Here is a 23619-nt window from a genome sequence, read left to right on the forward strand (position 1 = left end):
CAGTGTTAATAGTGTGTTTTAGTATTAAAAGTAGTGTTGGTGAGTAGGCACCTGAGCGGAGGTAGTTCCATGTCTAGGGAGCATTCAGTCTTTGAGGTAAAAGGTTCTGGTGAACAACCAGGATAATCGACTTGAACGGCTTGAATTACAGAAGTATATATATAAAGAATACCCGTGAATTGGGCATTGTAGCTCGGGCATAGATGACGGTATTCCCGTGAGGATTAGCTGGAGCTATTCTATAGTGTGGAAGGTGAACTAGCTGGTTAAGTGTCCTATAGAGAGGTGTTTCACGCGTTTGGCGATGCAACAAGTGCAGCTTGTGCAACACGAAACTAGAAGTATACTCTTCCCTGGAGAGGTTGGAAGACAGCTGTCAGGGTTGCGGCATTGTCGGGGAATTTTGTGTGGGAGAGGGAGCAACAGGTCATTATTCTTTGTATGTGTAAATTGTTTATCCATTTTGTTCGAGGTTTAGCTTGGTGATGTAACCCTTAGGTCGGTGCATACGACAGAGAGTTTTGACGGTGAGGAGCTAGTGTTGTGGACTTGGAATTGGTAGAGCGGTGAACAAGTGATGGTGCACAGATTGTGGTGATGTGCCGGAGAATGCAGCAATTGTGAAGGAGAGGCTGTACATGGAGTACGCCCTGTAAGGTGCAGAGCAAGCAAGGCTTGTAGCATTTGCGATATATATAACCATGGCAGTGTAACCCTTTTAACTTGACAGCGGAGAATCGAAAACCACGATAGAGGTCAGGTAAACACATAATGTATCCAATGTATCAGGGAATGGTTGGGGGAGCAACTCCCATTCAACACCTTTGTAAAACATTGCCACCATACAAAGATACAATCTTTAAATATAGGAAGAAAAGATAATGAAGGAAAGATAATGAAGCCATGGCCGTCTAACAGCAGTTTCTCCAAGGACGTGCAGCAATCACTAATGGCACGCTTACAGGACACCTACAAGGGGAAGAAATTCACAAATCGCATGGCCATATTCGAGTTATGGCGCATGTTCCAGGAGGGCGTGGGGGAAAGGGTATGGATGATGAGCCAGCAGGAAATACAGGAAGAGGGGTCTGACCCTTCTGCACCTCTGCCTGCCCCTCCTAGCATAGTATCCAATGACACAGAGGATGACCAGGGAATATATCCATTACGGGAGCTAAGGGCGGCAGAGGGGTACTCAAACCCAACATATAGACCCCCACCATCTACCCAGGAGGAGAATCCGCGAGGTACAGGGCAGGCCACCAGCAGCACTGAGGCACACAGGGAGGGGCTGTGGAGCGCAAAGCCAGAATTCATGGGCATATGTACTAAGGAGAGGATAGCAACACAAATACTCTTGAAAATTAAAGGGAAAACAACAGGAATGGCATAAGAGGCATAGAGGGCTTTGAAAGCGAGCAGGGACGACTTGACTGGCCAGCAAAAGAAGAGGAAGAGAAGCAGCGAGACACGGACAAGGAAGCAAGGCTAGAACGAGAAGAGAGGGAGAGGGAAAGGAAAGAGAAATTGTAACGGGAAGAACGGGAACAGAGAAGGGAGAAGAAGAAGTAGTTTATGGATAAGGCGTGAGTGGAGAGAATAGAAAGGGAACTGAAAGAGAATGAAGATAGGGAGAGAAGGGAGAGAGGAGAAGGAGGCACAACTGTCAGAGTGGAGAAGCCAAATAATAGAGCTAGAAACACGCAAGTTCAAAGAGAGAAAACATAGGAAGTTGCAGCTAGACAGGCTGGCGAGGCAACGGGCATGAAAGGAGGAGGATGAGCGAGCAATAAGGGCGGTGGTGAACCGGCTGCACTAGAATGGGAGAGGAAAAGATGGGAGGGAGAGAGGCAAATAGAACCGGATAGCACAGATATACATCCGGACAGCTCCGCAGGCCATGGATCAACACGCCTAGGATTATGGAAAGGGGAGAGCAAATATAATTTAGTGGATATTGATCTTGATTTAGAGCATAACACTGAATCTGCATCACAAAAGTTGAATTTCTTACATGACCTTTGCAGTAAAATGGATGTAGGGTCTGACAATGACGACAGATAAAGCAGAGACGAGAGGGGGGAGCATAGCAAACTCAACCTCACGAGGACAGGTGAAGGGACATTGTGGGAATGCTGGTCTCATGGACAAATGGAAGGAGGGTCGGATCTAGATGAACAAAAACAACACACAACCGACAGGCGCGCCAAACAAAACACATACATTAACAGACTAAGGGATCATCCAGGGCACAATAGGTATTTACAATAGGTAATACAGCTCTGGCACACTCCAGGGGATGACTGTCTAGAGCACATGAAGAAACAAAACGGGTACCCATACTGGAACCCCAGATATATGCACAGTCATTGAGGATGAGAGAGGACCTATTTAAATCACACAGTACCAAAGAACACCAGAGGATAGGGCAGCATACTCACAGATGCCCCTATTAGAAAGGAGAGGGACAAGGCCTCAGTATTTACCCTGTAATCACACAGACAAGGAAAATGTTAAATGTAGATTACTCTCATTGAGTGCAGGAACTGGGAAATGGATATATGAAATGGACAGCGGGCCAGAGGCTGGCAGTGGGTGACGTCAAGGGGCTGTTGGTATCAATATTGGGTGACGCAGCTGATGACATATGGAAGAGGGCGGGTTCCCAGAGGTGACCACACAAGACAAGACACGTGACGGGACCCCATTCGCAAATTGCAGAGCAGCGGTGTGGCAAGCATTACAGACACAATACCCAGACACGTCAAACATAGGGGCTATTATGTCACGCAAAATGTGTGACGACGAAGATCCTGTTCAGTATATTCTAGAGATTCAAGAGCCTTGGAGCCTTGAAACCCGAGAGCCGTGGGACAAAACGATAGCGATCTTTTATCACATCTTAGTACAGGGTTTACCAGAACCTGTACAGAAAAGTTTGAAGAAATTAGTGGGGATGGAAGCAAAGGGATGACCAGAAATACAGCTCACACTAGTGCACCATTGCAGGCTGTGGCAGGAGAAGGTCAAACAAAAAGCAGAAGAGAGAAAGGCGGATGAGGCTAAGTTAGTTCAAAAGAAATTATCAAAATATGCAATGGAAGGGGCAGTAATAACTAGCCCCACACCACAGACATAAGCACCAGCACCACAGCAACAGTATCAACAACAGCAACAATATGCACCGCCCATGGGAGAAGGGTACATGGGACGTGGCGTGTTCCAACAGGGGTTACGAGGGAGGAGAAGTTTCCAGAGGGGGTGTGGCTTTGGACCACAAACGCACCACCATCAAGGAGGTTTTCAGGGATGTAATCAGCAAATGCCACAGGGACCAGGAGATTTTTTGACGGGTTTCCCAGGCCAAGGGAGGGAATCACCAGTGCTTGACCTGCGGGCAGCTTGGACATATTTCAAGAGCGTGCTGATTTAGAGGGGCACAGCAAGGTTGGTGAGATCAGGGACAGCTGAGCTATCAAGGAGGGCAGGGTGATTATTCTTATGGGGAAGGGGGGAAGCACTACTGTAGTTAAGTCTAACGTCTTTAATATTTCCCATAAGAGATTTTTTTGATTGTAACTGGTATTATGAAATGAAACTTCTGGTGCACCAGGGCGAATGTCACGGGCCCACTCGGGACTGGAGAAAGAATTGTGGAGAAAGGCAGATATTGCTACCTGCCAACCCTTGGTGCACTTCAGAGGGAATTCAATCCCAAAATGAATATATTTGACAAGCAGGTTGGGTCTAGTGTCAGGCCCACTGCTTGTTAATCATAATGTCTGTATGTTTTAACTTCTCTAAGTCAGGGGTTAAAGTACTAGGTTATGGGGAAGTCAGGGCAAATGGCTAACTCCAGTTTATAAAATGATTTTTCTCAGTAATATCCGTTTAACAGTTCATTCAATTCAAAGGTATAAATTTGCAAGTCCAAACAATTTCCATCGAACACATTACGTAGCGAAATTTTAACAAAAGTCAAAAGTTAAAGAAAACTTTTTAATCAATTGAAATCTACAGTTTTTTTGTGAATATTTTTACAATTAAAGGAGAAAGGGTAAAACAGAAGAGTAAAACGTAGCAAGTTTGTTTCACAAGCCTTGTTTTTACAACATTTCAAATTAAAGATGGGCCAACAATTCTTTCTTCAGACTTCACATAACGTTGAGGGCATATTCTCTCTCTTGCTAAGACTTGTGGACAATGTCACGTCCTAAATGTCTTGGGGGTGCTTGTTGTCTTGGACCTTAGATGTAAGGCACTTTTTTTGGACCCTTAACATATATTTGCAATGACTCTTTCAAATTGTAAACACAAGAAAGTAGGGAAATAAAGAGTAATACAGTTCTTTGGTTTGTAGTCACCAATCCAAAATAGCATCAGATTTTTTTTCAACAGTCCATCTTCAGGGCCAATGATACTACTTGTTCCAAGCATCTAAATGTTCATGTTTTCTATTCCTAAAGTACCAAGTGTAGAAAAAATTCTATTAATAATCTTGTTTAATAATCTGAAAATAATCTAATTTAACTGACAAAAATGTCATAAATTCCAACTATACAAATTCCATAAGATGCACCTTTTTAGTGCTTGTAGAACCTCTCTTTTCAGACTTTGAGCACACCCATGAGCGTGGATCTGCCTGTACCAACTGTGTATGTGGTAAATACCACCTGAAGCAAACTCGTACAGGAAAATGGTTTCTAAAGTAAACAGTAAAAACAAAAGGAGGGGGGGAGTGGATTAGATCAGTGTTCCATTACAGGTCTGGATATCACTAACACAGTTAGACTTGCAGTTTTTTAGTCTGCATGGGAGAGCAAAACCCTCCACCCTACCCACCTACTTTGCCAATTACCCCCTGGTTACTAGATTCGAAAAATGCTATTGCTATCCCAAAATTTCCTTTAGCCACGGGTTTGGATGATTTTTTTTGGCTATTGTAAGGTTTCTATGTTGGTACAGAAGGAAGTATCTTTCTTACCTCTGTGGGCGAAACAAAGGGGGAGCCCGCACTGGAGTCCTCTGGTATCCGGATTGAGAGTCGTGCTCTCTAATCCACGGATTTGTGTTGGTTAAATGCCCAGGTCCTTATATATGTGTGTTATGTGCATTGCGCGAGCGACCGGGTCGAGTAACTGATCGCTCGCGCATGCGCATGACACACACTCCTAGTCAGTAATCACGCGTGTTCTGTGCCAGCAGCGCGTGCCCAGGGCCAGGTCGCCTCTCTCTTGCGCAAGCACAAGGTGGGAGATGGCAGATCCCGGGTACCGTGCGCTGCTCGCCAGCGCATGCGCATCTGCATTCACTATGTCACCCGCACTGAACTAGAGGCGGTACCTGTACCCGCTCTGCATTCCTGGAGGATAGCTGTACCTGTCTGAGGTATGTGGAAGTATCTAGCCAACCACTAACTCTATGTTAGTTTATTTTATAACCCAAGAATGGGTCGAGACATCAGATCAGACCCATCAGAGATCCCTCAGCATAGGGTCTGTACCAGTCTATGCTTATCATAGGGTGCCTATAGGGTCTAATTGTTTTGTTTGAAAGGGGATGGTTGATCGGGATAGGGACATATTCTGACTGATCCAATGGATTGGGCGAGTGGGGGTGACGCAGACCAGGGTCTGCTTGGGTCCCCATCTGTCCCATGTCATGATCTCAGTTTTGCATGTCCCTAATTTAATGTTATTTCTGTGTGTAACCTACCAAAGGTAAGGATAGTTTTTCGTACATGCCCCATTGTTCTCTGCTGTCATCTAAGATCTAATACCCATAGGGTATTAGAGAAAACGTTCACATTCTATACCATACAGGTGACTTTGCTAAATATTTCACATTCACGGTTGGGGTAACCTCCTGAACACCACCTTCAATGTTTTTTAAATAACACAAAAAACTTCAATCAAAACATGTCTTCACCTCAAAAACAAACATCAGACACCAGGGTACAGTGCATCTATAAAGCCATTTTAGATCTTAATATTTTAAACATAACACATCAGGTCAAACTCTACTTTCATGCCCCTGGGGCTGAGACAATCAAGTGCATCAATCCACATTATTTCTTTCTGATGTAAAGTTCTTACAATGTCTCCCCCTCTGGGGCCTAAACTCACTTGTTCAAGTATTACACATTTAATTTGTGCTATGGAATGTCTGGCTTCTATGAAGTGCATAGCGACTGGTGATTTTTGACTCCTTGTTCTAATGTTGGATTGGTTCTCTGACCACTGGGTTTTGGCTTTCCTGGTGGTCATGCCTACATAGAATAGGCGGCATGGACACTTCAGTCCGTATATGATGACATGTGCAGGAGTGTTTCAAGGGGATGGTTCTCCCTGTGTGTGGATGTTTGATTGCGTTTCCCCTCAGTATGTTGCCGCAATGATGGCAATTGTGGCATGGCACAGTTCCCTTGAATGTGGGTTTCCCAGTTCTCGCTGTACTTATATCTGCTTTGATTAAGCTGTCCAAAAGCACAAATACAGGACTGCAATACCACGGAACCCATGGACACAGTGGCGACAGTACCAGTTAGACGGATGGGTGGGGTCACCATGGTGGGGAACAATCCTTTCACAGTGAATGGTTTATCGGTGTATCCTCAATAGGACAGCCCACAGACAAACATGTTGTGTCCCATCCTGTCAGTTACACCCAGTCTTGCAGAGGAACCTTGCATAGGGGTGGCGATAGGTGGCAACACTTTTTCCTTTCTTGTTGACACTGAGGCAACTAGGTCATGCATTCGGGAAGGGACATTTGCATTGTCAGGCGATGCCATGAACACCCCAAGGATTCTCTGGGGCTCGAGAAGTGGTTCCTTTCACTGATACAATCTCTCTATCCATAGGAGATCACAATTTATCTGTCATGATGCCTACCCCCGGGCATCCGGATCAAGCCCATCAGCCCCGGGAGCAGGCATCCAGATATTTAATAAAACCCCAGCAGCCCCGGCTGGGGGCTGTCTGGGTTCAGTCCTGGCAGGCTCATAATAGAAATCGGTCCTGGCGCCATAGGCGCCAGGCTCATAGTCTTTACTTACCTCATGCAGACCATGCTGCAAATTAATCCAAGCCAACGTGAGGCCTGGATGGGACTATTTTACTACAGGGACTATTTTTCACTCGGGTGTTGTTCTAGGGACTTCTTACCTGGAACTACTTTGGAGGCTATTTAAACCACGCCCGAACAGCAGCACATGCTTTGCGTTATTCTGCATCCAGCAGCGTAACGCTCTCCGTGCCTGCAGTCAGCATCCAGTCTTCAGCCACGCCCGTCTCGAATCCAGATCTCCTAGCAATAGAAGAAAGAAGAAGGAAAGGTTAGAAAACAGATATTTTTTCAATCCTTACCTGAATTCCGGATTCATCACATCTTCGAACTTGAAAAGGACATTACTCTTCACGCGTCCCATCGCCAGCTGCAGCGCCGCGCCATACTCACTAGTCATCACAGCATTTTCCGATCCGGCGCAGCCTCCATCATTTTCTCCGCCGAATTCCACCATCAAGGGGACAAAAGAAACATAAGATGAGCCGAGAGAGCCAACAAATACAACCTCTCCACCATAGACTTACCTGATTAACAACCGGAGGCATTATTCTGTAACAAACCACAACATCTTACGCCGCACCTGTAAGGAGAGAGAAACCAGCAATTTAAACACACACATCTTTTGCCGGACGGTGTTGGGTAATACAGACTCTTACCTGAACACCATAAGCTGCCACAAGACAATCGTCCCTTGGACCCAGCTGCAACACAAGAAAGGAATGTACAAGAGTGAACATCGGACTTATTGAACTCTTTGAACTTTATACTTACGGGTTCTCGCCTGGAACCTCGGAGTCAATATTCTTCCGAAACTCTTCCAACGCCTTCAAACCAGTGAAGTAAGTGGTATCTACGTGCCCCTGCATTCCACGCAGAATGGAGAGCTCATCATTTACAAACATAAGGCGAGTTTACTGAAAGTGAATATCGGTGGTGATTAGTGGGGAGAACAGTGGGGTGCCGTTACTAGAATCCACGGGTGGCTAAATCCCTTTCTCCACTTGCAGGAGAATACTTCTACGGGTCAAGCAGACGAGATTAGGCGGTCCAGTCCAGTCTGTCATCTCTGCACTACGCCTCACGTTGGAGGAGGTCACAGCTGTCCGGGTCCGATCGACGCCCTGTGTGAGCCAGGTGAGCGTAACATTATCTTTACCTTTGCTCTACTGTAGACAAGCACCTGTAAACCTGTTGGGATGTGACATCATGAGCAGACTAAACATAATATGCTCCACACCAGCCATACACATGTTGAATGTAAGACAGATTGTTCAGGCATATTGTGGGAGCACAGTGCAGAAGGGGGTGCTATTGAACCCAGAAATGTTCCAGTGTGGGACAGACATGGCAATTGCGTGGATGCCAGGCATTGCAGGGAAGGTATGTAGGGTGTTAGGCGAGTACCTATTCACACCGGAAACATCACTGGATGAGCTAGAAGGAACAATGGTGCCTGTAGACATGGAGGCAGTTTTGGTAAAGGAGGATTGGATTACAGTACATGCAACAGATGACAACGGAGGGGGTGGTGAGCAATAATTGCAGTAGCAGAAGGGTGCAGGCTAACAACAGTGATGAATGAGGAGCTCTTTGTGGAAGAGAGATTGGAGATGAAGATGATATTCGAAATGAGTGTGAGGTTTTGATTACATATTAATTACAGAGAGGTTGCACAAAGAATGGCAACAGTGCTGGAGGCACTGCCCAAATCCTGGAAGGAGGACATAGCCAAGGTACCCAACAGTTTATGAACCACCCGTCCCTATGATGTAGGTTGCATGAAGAGCATGGGGGGGTGAAGATTAAAACCTGGAGCAGTCTTACCACAAGTAAAGCAGTACCCCCTAACAAAAGAAGCATACAAGGGCATTTACAAAACAATCAGCGCTCTCATTGAGAGAGGAAATTGGTGCCATCAGAATCTCCATGCAACACTGCAGTGAACCCCGTCCGCAAGGCAAATGGGGTACATGGAGTTTTATTCAGGATTTATGTCCTCTTAACTACATTCTAAAAGCAGAGCATCCAGTAGCAGCAAACCCGGCAACAATCCTGTGTGGCATTCCAGCAGAAGCCACCTGCTTCACCATGATTGATTTGAAAAACGCCTTCTTTTCAGTGCCATTACACCCAGACTCACAAGATTTGACCAGTTTTACGTATCACAACCCGAAGTGGAAACATAACAGGCTGACACAACGGTACTGTGAGTCACTATCCATCTTTAACAGGGTGATTCAGATGGATTTAGGAGCAGTGAAACAGAGAGCGCAGTGGCACAATACGTAGATGAGAGCATGATTTGTAGCAAGACAGAAGACGAATGCAGGACAGATTCAGTACACATGTTGACAGTTGTAGCTGACAAGGGGTACAAGGTGGACAAGGCCAAACTCCAGTACTCTCAAAAGGAAGTATTGTACATTGGACAGCTGATTTCCAAAGACGGGAGGAATATTGCCCCAAAGAGAGAACAGAAAATACACAACAAACCACAGCCTAAAACAGTGAGAGAAATTCATCAATTCCTGGGGTTGTGCAACTATTGCAGAGCATGGGTTTTTGATTACAGCACATGCACCAGACCACTCTTAACAGTACTGAAAGAAGCACAGAGAGGAGCAAAGTCAGTGACCTGGACACACACATGAATGAAACTTCAATGAGCTAAAGGAAGCGATATGTACAGTACCAGTGCTAGGGACCCCAGATTATAAAAGAGAATTCTTCTTATTCTCACACACTGATGGTGTAGTAATTAAGGCGGTTCTGACACAGAAGACAGGCCAATTGCTTACTATAGTGTGCAACTTGACCCAGTAATTAGAGGACACTACGCATGTGAGCAATCTCTGGCAGCTGCAGCTTTTGTAGTGGAAAGAGCATATGCAACAATGGGGTACACCACCACCCTTTACGTGGAGCACGCCCAGTTTGCTATACTGCACAAGCCAAAGAGCACATTGACCTTACAAACAGGATATGAGAATATACTATCCAAGGCAGAATTAAGGATAGTAAGATGCAAGACTGTAAACCCAGTACTATTGATAGCAGATATCTATCAACCAATGTGCTCTACATTGATGGTTCTTCAATGATTGACCAAAGTGATGGGATCAGGAGGACTGGAGCTGCTGTAGTGAGGTTGAAGAAGGACGGGACAAGTGAGGCAGTTGCAAGTGCTTGGTTACCATCTCATTATTCAGCACAAGCAGCAGAACTAGTGACCCTCATATTGGCCCTACAACACAGCGTAGCTAAGAGTGGGACAATTTACTCTGATAGTGCATATGTCATATCAACAGTACATTCAGGATAGGCACAGTGGCTAAGGAGAGGGTACATGAGAGCTGATGGGACCCTAGTCCAGCATGCACTGCTGTTAAATGAACTGATTGAAGTAATAACATACCAACAGGAGTTGGCATTGGTGAAGTGCCAAGCGCACACCAAAGGGGAAGACACCATCTCGAGGGGAAACAATGCAGCTGACTATGAAGCAAATGTGCATCATATTTTGGGGAATTGTGTGAACTGAAGGAGAGGCCCAATGTCCCGGGAGGGGTGCGAAACATGGTGTTGAGAGAAGGGTACAATTACCTTACAGAAACTCAAAATATGGAACTACAGGGAGCAGCACCCAAAGAGGAAAAGGAACTATGGGTAAGAAGAGGGTGCTCCATGTCTCTCACAAAAGCCCTATGGTGACAGAACAGCACCGGGAAATAGGTCATGCCACTTGCACTACTAAAAAAAGCATTAGCTCAGTTGCATCATCCAATGCACAGGTAAATAGGTCATTGATGCACGCATTGAAGAAACATGGTCTTGTCCAAATTTGAATGAATATTTGGCAAATTTCATTAGAACCTGCTTAACCTGCCAGCTATTCACTTTTGTGCACACCCTGATAGTTGTGAGGGGATCCATACGCAGACTTGAAAGCCCATTTTTGCATCTTTGTGTTGACTACGTGGACATGATCCATGTATGTCAAGGATACCGATATATGATAGTGGTTGTCTGCCCATTCTCCAGGTTGATAGAGGCTGGACCCTGCTCACATGCTGACGTACTGCAGGGATCTAAATTCCTGGTCCAGGAAGTGTTCCCAAGATGGGACATTTGTGAGGTCCTGCGGTCTGAAAATGGCCGTCACTTTGCCAACGAAATGTTCCAACACATCACTACCCTGCTAGGAATAAAACACAAATTTTCATGTGCCTACCACCCACAAGCAAATGGTTTGTGTGAACGCCTCAATGGCCTCCTGAAAGAGAGCATTGCCAAAACTCAGAAGGGCACCAAGAAAAACTGGCTTCACTTTTTGCCATTGGCACTTTTCAAATTGTGCAACAAGCCTGGGTCTAACCACCATTTAATGCCCAATGAGGTGGTGACGGGATGGCGCATGCATCTCCCAGTGGCTCCTGCCACTAGAGAACTAAAAGACTTTGAAAATACTTCTGACATTTTGGGTCAAGAAATGTAAGACAATGGGCCTCATCACGACTTTGGCGGTAACCCTTAAATCCGGCGGTAGCGCGATTACCGCCAGATTTAAGGGTCCGCCAAATCAGGACTTTGGCAGATTTTGCCCGAGCTCTTAGCTGGGGGGAAATCCGCTGAAAATTCATGCTCATACCACCGGCGGGAAATCCACCGGCGCTATTAGCGTGAAATTTCCCGATTGAGCCCAATGGGGAATGGGGCATTCCCGAATGGGCTCAATGGGGAATGGGGATTAACATTACCACTGAACTCGTGATCCGGAACTATTAGCGCGGGGGAGTTAGGCGGTAGGGCAGATAGCACCGGCACAAGTCGTGATCAGGCCCAATGTCACTTCACTGGTTTCTTGCGCTTCTTTCATCTCTCGCCAGCTACAACAGACACAGGGAAGGCCTGAAGATGATGAGCAAGAAAACTCTAACGACACAGGACAAGCAACAACTAAGGAACCTTTAGTGCAAGTGGGAGACCTAGTTCTCCTGAAGATCTTTGTGAGGTGCTGGGATGCGCTCAGATTCACAGGACCTCATGTAGCGGAGGGTGTGGCTAATCGAGCTGTTCGCTTAGAAAGAAAAACTGTCTGGAACCACTTTCAGGACATCAATCCCTACAAAGCATTGGCCTCTCCCAGAAGCACAACTGCAGAGACCAACAGGACCAACGCTGCAAATACCGACGATCTAAAAGAAAGTGCAAATGCCCATGAATTAGAGACTACTAGCCACCCCATGATCAGATGCTCCCAAGCAGCTGAAGCAGCCATGGCAACACTGGTGCAACCTGACCAGTGAAAAACATTGTTCACTGTCTATTCTCCAGCAGCTGCAAGTTATAAGGTTGCTAATAGAACAATTCTCACACACTTGACAGCTGAAACACAATTTAACCTTTTCCTTTGTCGTACACGCAGGATTGATGCGAATGTTAATAGAATTGTTAGGGAAATAGCTTGATGTTGACTACCCTGAAGCATTGTCCATCCAATTTGTACACTCTATAAGGAGACCAAGACATTTTAGAGCCAGAACTTCCGAAATATATTTCCTGGTATTCATAGAGTACTTGCCCTAAGCTTATCCACAACTTGAACAGAGCGCATACCCCTTTCCACCCACATTAAGAGACTCATCCATAAGAAAGGTCTGGGAGGAAGTATTTGTCTTTGCTATAAGTGATTTTTTAGTTCATAGATCTGGAAGATACTGACAACTACTAAAACAATAACGCTTTTCTTGCGATTTTCAGGTGGGCAACTCTATCATCCCATCAGCTGCTTGGACTATGCAACCTAAGGGGTCACAATGGATAAAATAAATTTTATATTGACTCGTGTGTGTTTTCTGGTTCCCACTGCGATAAAGGGTGCTGTCCTATGGCAGTTGTATTTTGCAATCCATGCTATCGCTGTGACCCCTACTAAATTTCCCCCAACCAAGCAGCAGGAACTACCATGTCAGGTGGAAGAGAAGACACAGCTGATAAGGTAAGGAGAGGTAAGCGCATTATTGATGCAGCCATGAAGGGAGTTGACACGTATCTCACAGACACAATGCGAGTAACAAACAACATGTCGTACAAGCACATGTCCAAAGTTGGTAGGGATGCCACCAGGGAGAGCTGGTATTTCTGGTCTTTAATCCCCTATGCCATGACTGTCTCAAGAACCTTAGTTGCACCAGAAATACCCATAGCAAGAGCACAATGTCTGATGCACCTCGCAATGTTCCAAACGCATGGCAGGTTCCAAGAGAAAAAAGTAAAATTGAGGTGGATGTCCATTGAGACCTTCCCTTATGAAGATAACTACATCAAGACAGTAGACATGATGAGCTATTACTGGCAGCTCGCTGAAGGTCTGCAATACATAACGGATGGACCAGACAAGGGAGACACCAAGATGATCACATTGAAAGATTTGCCATGTCCATGGACAAGAGTGAAGGAAATAGGAAGAGAGCCCGGCTGCTTGGAGAGACCGCAAATATTGATTTATGGACAAGTATATACCAACGATGGTTGGGAAGATGGAGTGGTGGGAAGCAAGGCACTGACCTTAGCAAAGTCAGCAGTAAACAAGGTATAAGAAGAAAATGACAAGTGCCTGAAAGAATGGGACAGGATTGGAAAGTTGGTGACCTGGGTTGAGAATGAAGCTGGACAAATGCCAATAATTCTCCTGAAGAAATCTCCCCTGTGTTATCAACACAACGGCAATGAAGAGGTCGGTGAAAACAAAGGATGTCAGAAGATTGAAACAATCCTGGAAATGGGAGCAGGAACCGTTCTACTGATGGATCACTATTGGGCTTGTGGATCTAAAGTATATGAGCAATTGCCTCCTGACTTAGTAGGAATATGCTCCCTAGTACACATCAACATGCCCTCACTAGTGGTACCCAGGAAAGACATGAAGCTTGATGACTTCCCGAAAATGGAAAACAACAAAAGAAGGAAGAGGTCACTAGATGCAGTATCATCTGCCCAAGCCGATAACGCAGACACGCAGAAGGGACTCAGCAGAGTAAAACGAGGGGGAATTACTTCTCCAGCAAATCAAAAACCGTTTGGATGAAGTGCCAGCATTACACATATTGTTCAGTAGAATACAAATGTTCTTTGCATCACTGATCCATGGAATACAGACGTACACTAATGCCAAATCGTTACAGATCACTCACTGGGAGTTGATGGTAACTATAAAGTCTACCGTGAATGGGTTCATTGTCATAAAAGAAGAAATCAGAGCAATATGATTGGTGGTGCTCCAAAATAGATACGTCCTGTATCTCCTCACAGCGATGGAAAGAGGAGTTTGCACAAAGATAGGGAGTTCAGGTTGTACGTTCATTCCTGCCAACGATGAAGATAACAGAACACTCTGAGACGCAGTTACACAATTGGCCCAGATGCATGCAAAGGTGGAGGACAAAGCATTTGGAACAGGGAAGGATACAATCTGGCTAGCATATCTCTGGTCATGGATGCCATCTTGGCTGGCAAATGTACTGAAGCTTATAGTTGGAGCTCTGGCATTAAGATAGCATCCCTGTGTGGGATCAAGATATGATTCGGAAGGTGCAAGAAAACATCAGAAGAAGCAGTATGGATGGAAATGCTCATGGATATGAACATTGAAGGAGTGATGGGAGTGATGGATGATATTATGAAAGAAAGAACCAGACTAAGAGAAAGAATAATGATGTGTGACCTATTTCCAGCTAGAATAGGGGTGGCCAATCCATGTAACTCAAGGAAGTATGATGGGAAGTGGGTTTGGTGCAAACCTGAAGGACGATGCACCTATATATACTGGTCAGTCGACGATCATGTGAAAGACAATGGACATCTCACAGTCATCATGAAGATATGGCGATTGATAGACAATGCATGGTTTTATCGTGATGTGGTCAACATGTCGACGAGCGAGGGACTGAAGAGGGAAGGTCAAAATCTGGGCCTGTTCCTCCACCCGCAAAATACTCAAACCGGAAGAAAAACCAAAGACAATATGGCCGCTGATCGTACGAGTTCACACCAAACCCCACTGCGCCTTTAATGGACAAACACAGTAAAAGATACCCTCTCAGTCAACCTTACAACCCGAGAGCAGTACGAACATTACCCAAGATGAGTGAAGACCCTCAGGATGGAACCAAAGACAACTCCATTGACAGTATCGACTAAAAGCACCAAGAAGTCATTCACCCAGTCGTTAGAGACAAAACGACATAGCAGCGTTAGACATGAAGCACACTTTCAATCCGCACCTCGGGACACAAACATGCACCCAAACACATGAGGAACACATGCGTACAGTTCTATGAGTTAGAGGGCAGTAACATGTACATACTGCCTACACATTGATTATTTTGTCATTAGCTTGTCACAGCAACACAGAAACCGCAAGAAGCAAGAAGATCTCGTGTAAACGCTTGCAAATGCTCACATACAAATAACCCTACAGAAATTCAGGAACACTCAAGGGACCCAGCAGAGCCGGGACCCACTAACCTATGGACACCATGGAAAAGCACATACAGTAGTAACCAGACTATGGCTCATGAAATCACAGTAGGTCACAATTATCTAAGCAAGCTGAAGCTAAGCTGAATGCAGCGCAAACCAGAGAGCTGCGATGTGTGGAACAGGACCACTGACAAGGTAACATTGTTGCAAGTGACATTCTTTCCCCTGAACTGAATTAACACTAGCATGGCAGACATGAATAATTCTCCTTAAATTCAGACTAATTCGTAGCTCCAGAACTCACAAACACAGTGTCTGAATACGTGGTCCAGCAGAGCTGAGGATGAGCCAAGATCTGACAGCTGGGAAGAGTAGCGGTTTCACGAGTCAGACAGTGGCTAGCAACAAAGTTGTTACAACCAGAGCCGAAGTTGTACGATGGGAAAGGAACACTCTCATAATTATGGTGGTTCGCATGCAGATATAATGCAGACACCTAGTTGGACATGTCACCTTGAACAGGTACACTCTGAGCTGGGAACCAACTTGAGCCCCTGGCCTGGTGGCTAGCAGCTCGACCAATCACAATTTATAGCCCTAGGGATGGGTAGCTGGGAGCTCCAACCAATCATCAGGTGTGCATACTGTAACATTTAGAAGTATAATTTTTCGGGGATGGTCCAGGCCTTTCACCTGACATGGGAAGACCAGTGAACTAACCTTTATAGGGGGCGCTATAAGGGAACTACCACTCAACACCCATTCATGGAAGGTGATAAGTTTCTGGAGAAACGCCAAGACTATGACGTAGTTGTGATGTAACGGCAATACAAAACTGGCCTGCGAGCTAGTGTTGGCCGACCTGTGCCTGGATTTCTCTCCATGTTCTAATCCCTAATGGTATCTTGGCTGTAATAAACCACAGTTGAACTTGCTGCCTGTCCGGACTGGCGTTCCTTTTTGGAAAAGGGAAGGAGTTAGGCGAGTGTTTGCAAACTCCTAGCAACCACCCTGCTTGCCTGGGAGTTCTCCCCTAAGAAAAGAAAGCCAACATTACAATCAGCATTGTTAAAAAAGTAACTCATGCTTTTGATTTGGATTGTTGAGAATGTGTTAATGTGCTAATGTATTAATAGAGTTCGGAGCATGAGAAGTAATAAAAGGGATATCAAGAGTCTCTCCAAGCTGCGGGACCAAGGCCAGTGCTGGTCATTGGGCCGGATCTCGGCAGATCCGAGATCCGGCTCCAGATATGGACACAGATCTCAGGTTTCGGCCAGAGTCAGCCACCCAAGCCCATGAACGCGCTGGAATACTTAAAAAAGAAAAAAAGAAGAAAAAAGTGCCTGTGACGGCAGCATTGCCTTTTACCACGGCTTTGGAACTGGTGTGTAATGCAAAATGCTTGAACATGTACAACTGATTCCTTTCAGTTGTACATGTAGTGAGCATTGTGCATTACAAACAGCAAGCATTGGGTATTACACACCAATGCCAAAGCCGGCGGTAAAAGGCAATGGTGCCGTCACAGGCGCTTTGTTTTCTTTTTTTTATGTATTCCAGCATTGCTGGATGTCCACTACTTGCCTCGCTCCCTCTAGACCACGCCCCTCGGGTACCCGCCCCCCAACTCCTCCCCCACTCCAGCCCTTGTGTTGTGGGATCCCCCACCACATTTTTTCAATTTCCACCACTGACCACGGCAACACTCTCGAGCCAGAGGAAACTGAAGAGGAAGAGGAGAGCACATGGAAGTAATGAGAAGAGACAGTCCTTCTTGTTCTTTTTTACTTATCATCATAATGTTTCCATTAGCACATTCACACACTGACAGCGATGCAAGCTAGAAGGGTGAGTTAAGGTTCCAACAATGTTGATGTTAATGATGATTTCAAGTTAACCTATTTTCAATGCCAGAAGCTTTCAACGTCAGACCCAGATGCAGATTCTGCTAAAACTGGTCCATTAAAGGTTGGAGAAGAAGGAAGATGCAAACAGAAAGATAGCAACATCAGGTGTGTAAATCAAAATGAAAGGCATTCTCAAACGTTGACTAAGTGAGCAAACTGATTCGAAAATGTCTTAATTGAGGCTTTATTAACCCCTACCGGGCATGCACTGGGTACAAAAAATGAATGTATCTGAATAAACAGTCAGTGAACATTTTGTAAGTGGCTTAGTAAATGCATAGAGAGTAAGGGAAGTGCTGGTAAAAGAGGAATGCGTATCACCTCTTGGCAACTGTTATTTAAGCATTCCAACTGCTTGATACTTGCTTGCAAGTTATTATGGAAGCATGTTTCTTTGTCTAAGGTACAGTTACAGAAAAAAATATACACCGGCCTAGTGTGCTCCCTTAAATGAGGCTGATGCTCTAAACGAAGAAAAATAGGAATGAGCATGTGTGTATGTGTGTTCCTGTATGCCGCCTGCACTGTCCAATCGATGCGTCCAGCTGTGCGCATGAGCAGAAGCTTCCTCTGAGGGGACCTCTGACATGAAGAACGCACATATGAGGAAAATGCTTCTTGTCATTAAAGGAAATGCGTAGCTACAAAGAATGTTTGCATTTCAAGAGAAATCGCACTATTTTAGTAAAAATACATTTTAACTTCCTGCAAAAGACTTCGCTCGGAACAGAGATCTAAATTGTTCTATAAACAAATCTTTTGAATGTTTCAAAATCCCAAAACCATGCAATACAATACAATGAGCAAATAGTCTTATTTGTAGCCCTGGTAGCCACTATTCATTGATTTAAAATTAAAGCGTTGCCTTTGGTACCCGGTAGGAAGGTTTTATCAGCAAGGAAGTGCAACGACGGGGGCTTGTTAACCCATGGTTCAATGTCCAGTGCATCGGAATATGTTCAGGTTCATAGAATTAATATTTTTTTTCTGCAAGAGGTGCCCTTCTGAGGTATTCAATCTCTGGCACTTTGAAGAAGTATCCAAGGTCAGCTGTCAATCAAACAGAGCTATGGAAGTATGTTTGGGGATTTGTATTTTCAGAATGGCATTAAATCACTCAAATCCTTCCTTGCAGAGCTGTACCACGGCCAGGGAACACGAAGCCTGGCTTATTATCCCTGGCTGGGCTACCAAGAAAGTCTATTACCTCTGAAAACAGGCCTGATTCAGTTCATGTGCTTTCATTTCATTGAGCGGTATTTCGATAGAGCGTGTTATCCACAGATGTGAAAATGTCATCGGATCTCGAAAATGTGGGTTTAGAAATGAACCGTTCTGTTATTTTGATGTACACGGCCATTTCCACCTCGTGGGTGTACATCATACCAATGAAGTCCAGTTGATCTGACCGTTCAGTAACTCTGCAAGAAAGCACGTTTTGAAATAAGCCACCCATGCACATTTGTATTGGACTTATGCGCGTTTCCCTTTATGCTTTAGGTGAACTGCATTTTTTTTCTCTTCTATGTTTGTTTCACGTCTTCACCAGTTACAATCATTTACTATTACGCATTTTATTGCAGCTTTCTTTTTTGCTCTTTTTGATAGATTTTATGATTTTAGGGCACAAACTGCTTTTTGGATACATTTCTTATGCTCACGAGCTAGATACTGAAAAGAAAATGTCACCAATTACACCTCTGACAACAATACACTCATTTTGAACATTTCCTCATCTGACGCTTCCTCATTTGTCTTCCTGCCACATCAATGTTTACCACAACTTTGCAGCTTTATGACTTCCAACAACTTTTCAGAAAGGACAATATTCACTTTAGTGCCCTTCAACACATCCAAGTAAGCAAGGCACTCTTCTTCTGAAGGGCGGCCTATTTGCCATTCTTGTCTTTCTGCCATACCAACAACCAAACATTCTTTAAGGAGTTGTTTCTACCTTTCCTCCTTTTGGCTTTGGCAATGTGAGGTTTTATAACAGCTTTGAGGGGACAATCAAAATCAACAAGCTTCACCCTTTTACAATTTTGATTTGATTTGATTTTTATATTTATAATGCACATATCCCAATGCGGGAACCCAGACAAAATTGCATATGGGCGAAGATGAAAACAGTATGATCAAACTCTGTACAGAATTAAGACAGTAAGGGCTGATTCATGGAAATGTGCACAGAAATCCAGCAAGGGCACACGCCGAGAAGGACAGTGCACCAGCCTGCACGCAGAATAAAAAATGCGCGCCCGGTATATTCATGGATTCCACTGTGCAATGTAACCCTATTCAGAAATGTTGAGCCCGGAAGCCCACGACACGCCCCCACGCAAAGCAGAAACAGACAGAATAGCTACCTTTGCGTGCTGCCACAGTTGTGAATACATGCATCCTTCAAAAAGTGTGGGGTGTCCCCCGCAAGCAGCCTTGCATTTCGGGAACCCTATGCAAGGTCCCCCATAACTGTTGAAAACACCCTGAAAACATGCGCATTAAAAATCGTAACTCAGTAAAAACTCAGAAAATCTGTAGCTGCACCCATAAGTTAGATTGAAACCCTGGTTGTGTACACACACCCCTATATCTGACATGCAAACCCACTTCTGTGCTGCGATTCCAATGCATAAGTGTACCTATGTCTGCTTTTGGGTGGTGCAGACATCGATGGTTTTGCATGGCCATCACCATGCCAAGAGGGTCCGCAAGTTGTTTCATGAATACGTGTTGTTTGGCGCAATTGTGGGTGTGCAAGGGATTGCCTGCAGGCCGTCCCTCGGAACGCCCACTTTTTTGCATGTTCTTCCCCATTTTCTGTCTTTCGCCCCCTTCCTAGCCCTCTGCGCAAGCCACACTGATGCTCTCTGAGGTGTATCGCGCTAGGCCAGGAAAAGTCCAGTGCAGTGGATTCCATGATTCAATGAACAGGGATTTGCACACAGAATGGCACAGAAATCCTTGATTTTACACACAAATTATTCAATGAATCGGCCCCTTGATTTAGTAGTACCATGATTAAGCAAATACATACATTTTAAATTGCTTCCTGAATACAATGAATGAATCAATTTGCTGTAGATTTTGTGGCAGAACATTTCAAGAAAGAGGGCCCACGACAGCAAAGCATCTCTCTCCTCAAGTTGTGGTTCTAGATGGAGGAACTGCCAGAAGACCCTGTCCAACAGATCGCAAGGTATAGTTGGGACAATAAGCAGCAATCTTGGATGATAGATAAATTGGCACCAAGAAATGAATGCACTTAAAGACCATTCACGGTACCTTGAACAATATCCTTTCCATCATTGGGAGCCTATGGAGGCTCCTTCTGAAGTAAGAAATAGTAGTTCTTCTGTTTAAATCAAAAATCAGTTCTGTGCAACCTAAAATCTCTGAAGCTGGTACTTTCACAAGGGCATTACAGTAATCTAGCCAAGCATTAATAAGTGCCCCCACTAAAATAGATCAGTATTTTTCAGCAACTAATGGCAACAGCGGTTTCAAAGGTTTTGGCTGATAATAGACCGATTTGAGAATCTGAGTTATATGTGAATTAAAGCTCAGGTCTGATTGCCGTTTGCAGCCCAAGTTTTTTCACTTTCTCAGTATATTTAGATGAGACCCAAGCAATGTTGGTCTGGGAGCAGAGTGTGAGATATTAGCAATTTTTTTATGTGACCCCAAAATCAATGATCTCAGTTTTTTTTGGATTCAACTAGAGTTTATTCTCCAACATCCACCTTTGTATTTTACTGGCACAGGCTACAACTCGCTCCATATCCTCCAGTGGTTGCTTTAACCTAATGTAGATATGTGTATCATATCATAGGAATGATAACACACATCAAACTGGGCAAAAATGTCTAGCAGTGGGTGAATATAAACATTAAACAGTAACAGTGATAAGGAAGAGCATTGAGGGACTCCACATGTGACATGAAAGGGGTTAGACAGATATTGGCCTACTTAAAGTTGCTTTATACAGTCCGTCAGGAAAGATGTAAACTATCTAAGTGTGGCACTAGGCACTTGAGCTATTGAAGATAGTATCAGCCTGAGAATATCAAAATCCACGGTGTCAAAAGCTACCTACAGGTCAAGCGCATGACCAGCATCCTTATGTCACCTTTGTCGGCAGCCTGGAGTAAATCATCCCAGACCTCAGTCAATGCTGAATCAGTCCCGCAGCCTTGTCTGAATCCTGACGATATATGTCCAGGATATTCTTTTCTTCCAAAATATTCTGTAGTTGTAAAATCACACATTTTTATAGGACTTTGGCAGGCCACAAAAGACCTGCAATGGGATGATAATTTCAGGATATTGTATAGTCCAGATTTGATTGTTGTAGAAGGGGAGTGAGGCAAAGTTGGTAGGCTTCAAATTGCTTAACAAATCAGTCATATTTTCTAGGCTGAATGGTGAAAAGACACATTTAGTCTAAAGCTGCTTACTATCTAAGGGTAAAGTCTTTCCAGTTTTATTAAATTGTAAGGTCACATCATAAATATCTATGTTTTCCCAGATCTGTTCTATTTTCTCTGAGAAAAATATGTTAAAATCATTAGCCACTTTTTGGGATGCCTGAAGACTGGAATTAACGCACAATGGGTTGGAAAGATTTCTGATTACCTTAAACAGAGCTTGAGATCTGTTATTGGCCTGATCAACCTGCCCTTGAAAGCATAGGGGATTTAGCTTTGAGAATGTCATCCCTTTATATCTTCAAAGCACACTTATCTACAATGTGTTCACATATGTCCCTTGTCTTAAACCATTTTTTTGAGCTTTTCGATACTGTCCTTTGAGGACTTTTAATTTATTGTTGTACCATTGATTATTCCTTGTAGGCAATTTTTTAACAATTATACAAGGAGCAATGGTATCAGAGTTGGCTTGCATCTTGTTCATCACTTTAGTGTATAAGGCCATGCAGGTCATATAAAATTGAGTAATTGTTATATCATTGAACAAATCATCGCTAGATATAAAATCAAGGTCTTGTTGTTAGTCTCTTCTGGCTTTGAACAATGCTTGTACGATTAATTAGGCGCTGGCAATTCTTGCACCCTTCTTAGCTTGGGACAATGCTTGCACCGCTCTTGGCTTAGGATAATGTTTGTACCACTCTTGGCTTGGGATAATGCTTGTTCCCTGCAACTCACAATTTAAAGTTCAGTCACATTTGTATAGTGCTAAAAAGTTATTCTCCTTTACAAATGATCCTTCTGGTTAGCCTTCACTTTCATGATCACTTTGAAAGCACACTCAATATGTTTTTAAGCTGCTTTCAATAGTTTAATAATCAATTAAAACCATTCCGTCAGTTTCACTTAGAAGCGAGTGCTACTTTGGCCATCTTCACTGTTCAACAATGAACAATTGAGTTTGCTTCTCTTTTACTTATACGTGAGTGCTACTCTTGTTGTATTGCATTATCTGACAATTACTGGTCAGGTTTACAAGGCTTTCGCTCACACACAAATGATTCTCCTTTGTTCACGCAAGGGATCAGAATGCTCGGTAACACTCAGCAGCTTCTGTCCTCACTCCATTTGCATTACGCAGGACTTCAACTGCTTCTGGCTTCTTTGAACATAGACTCTTCCTCAGTGAATGTTAGTTTGTTCCCACCACGCTGTTATGGATCTCATCTCGCACCTGGGACCCTGGGCTGCACACCAACGTCCAGCCACATTCTCCTGCACCCTTCCTGCTGTGCAATCCCTGCTATCAAGTTTAAATGGGGAAAAGCAGACTTCCTTCACGCTCTCAGCTGCACAACCTCTGCACTTTAGATTCAGTGGGAAAAGGATCCTCTCAGGATCAGCAGCTGAAATCTGCATCGCAGTCGCACCAGCGCCCTCTCTTTAAACCAACATCTGCTTGGACTGCCAGCAAGCTGCTCTCCTTCTGCTACTGCTACTGCTGCCACTACTCCAGCTCCACCTCCATCTCCTTCTAATGGTCTGCGTCTGACAAATGCTTTCAAGCCTCTCTGCTTCGCTCAGGTGTGTGTCATTATGCTTAACAACATGGCCACTCCTGCAACATTGCTTTTGAGCCCTCTTCCTCGTACCAGTACTTAGGGGATTCTGGGACTTGTAGTCCCCAATACCAGGATTAGGCTTTTTGGTCAGCTTTCCCCTTTTAAATG

Source organism: Ambystoma mexicanum, chromosome 10 (genome assembly GCF_040938575.1).
Source record: "Ambystoma mexicanum isolate Mex_15411 chromosome 10, UKY_AmexF1_1, whole genome shotgun sequence".
NCBI classification, from domain to species: domain Eukaryota; kingdom Metazoa; phylum Chordata; class Amphibia; order Caudata; family Ambystomatidae; genus Ambystoma; species Ambystoma mexicanum.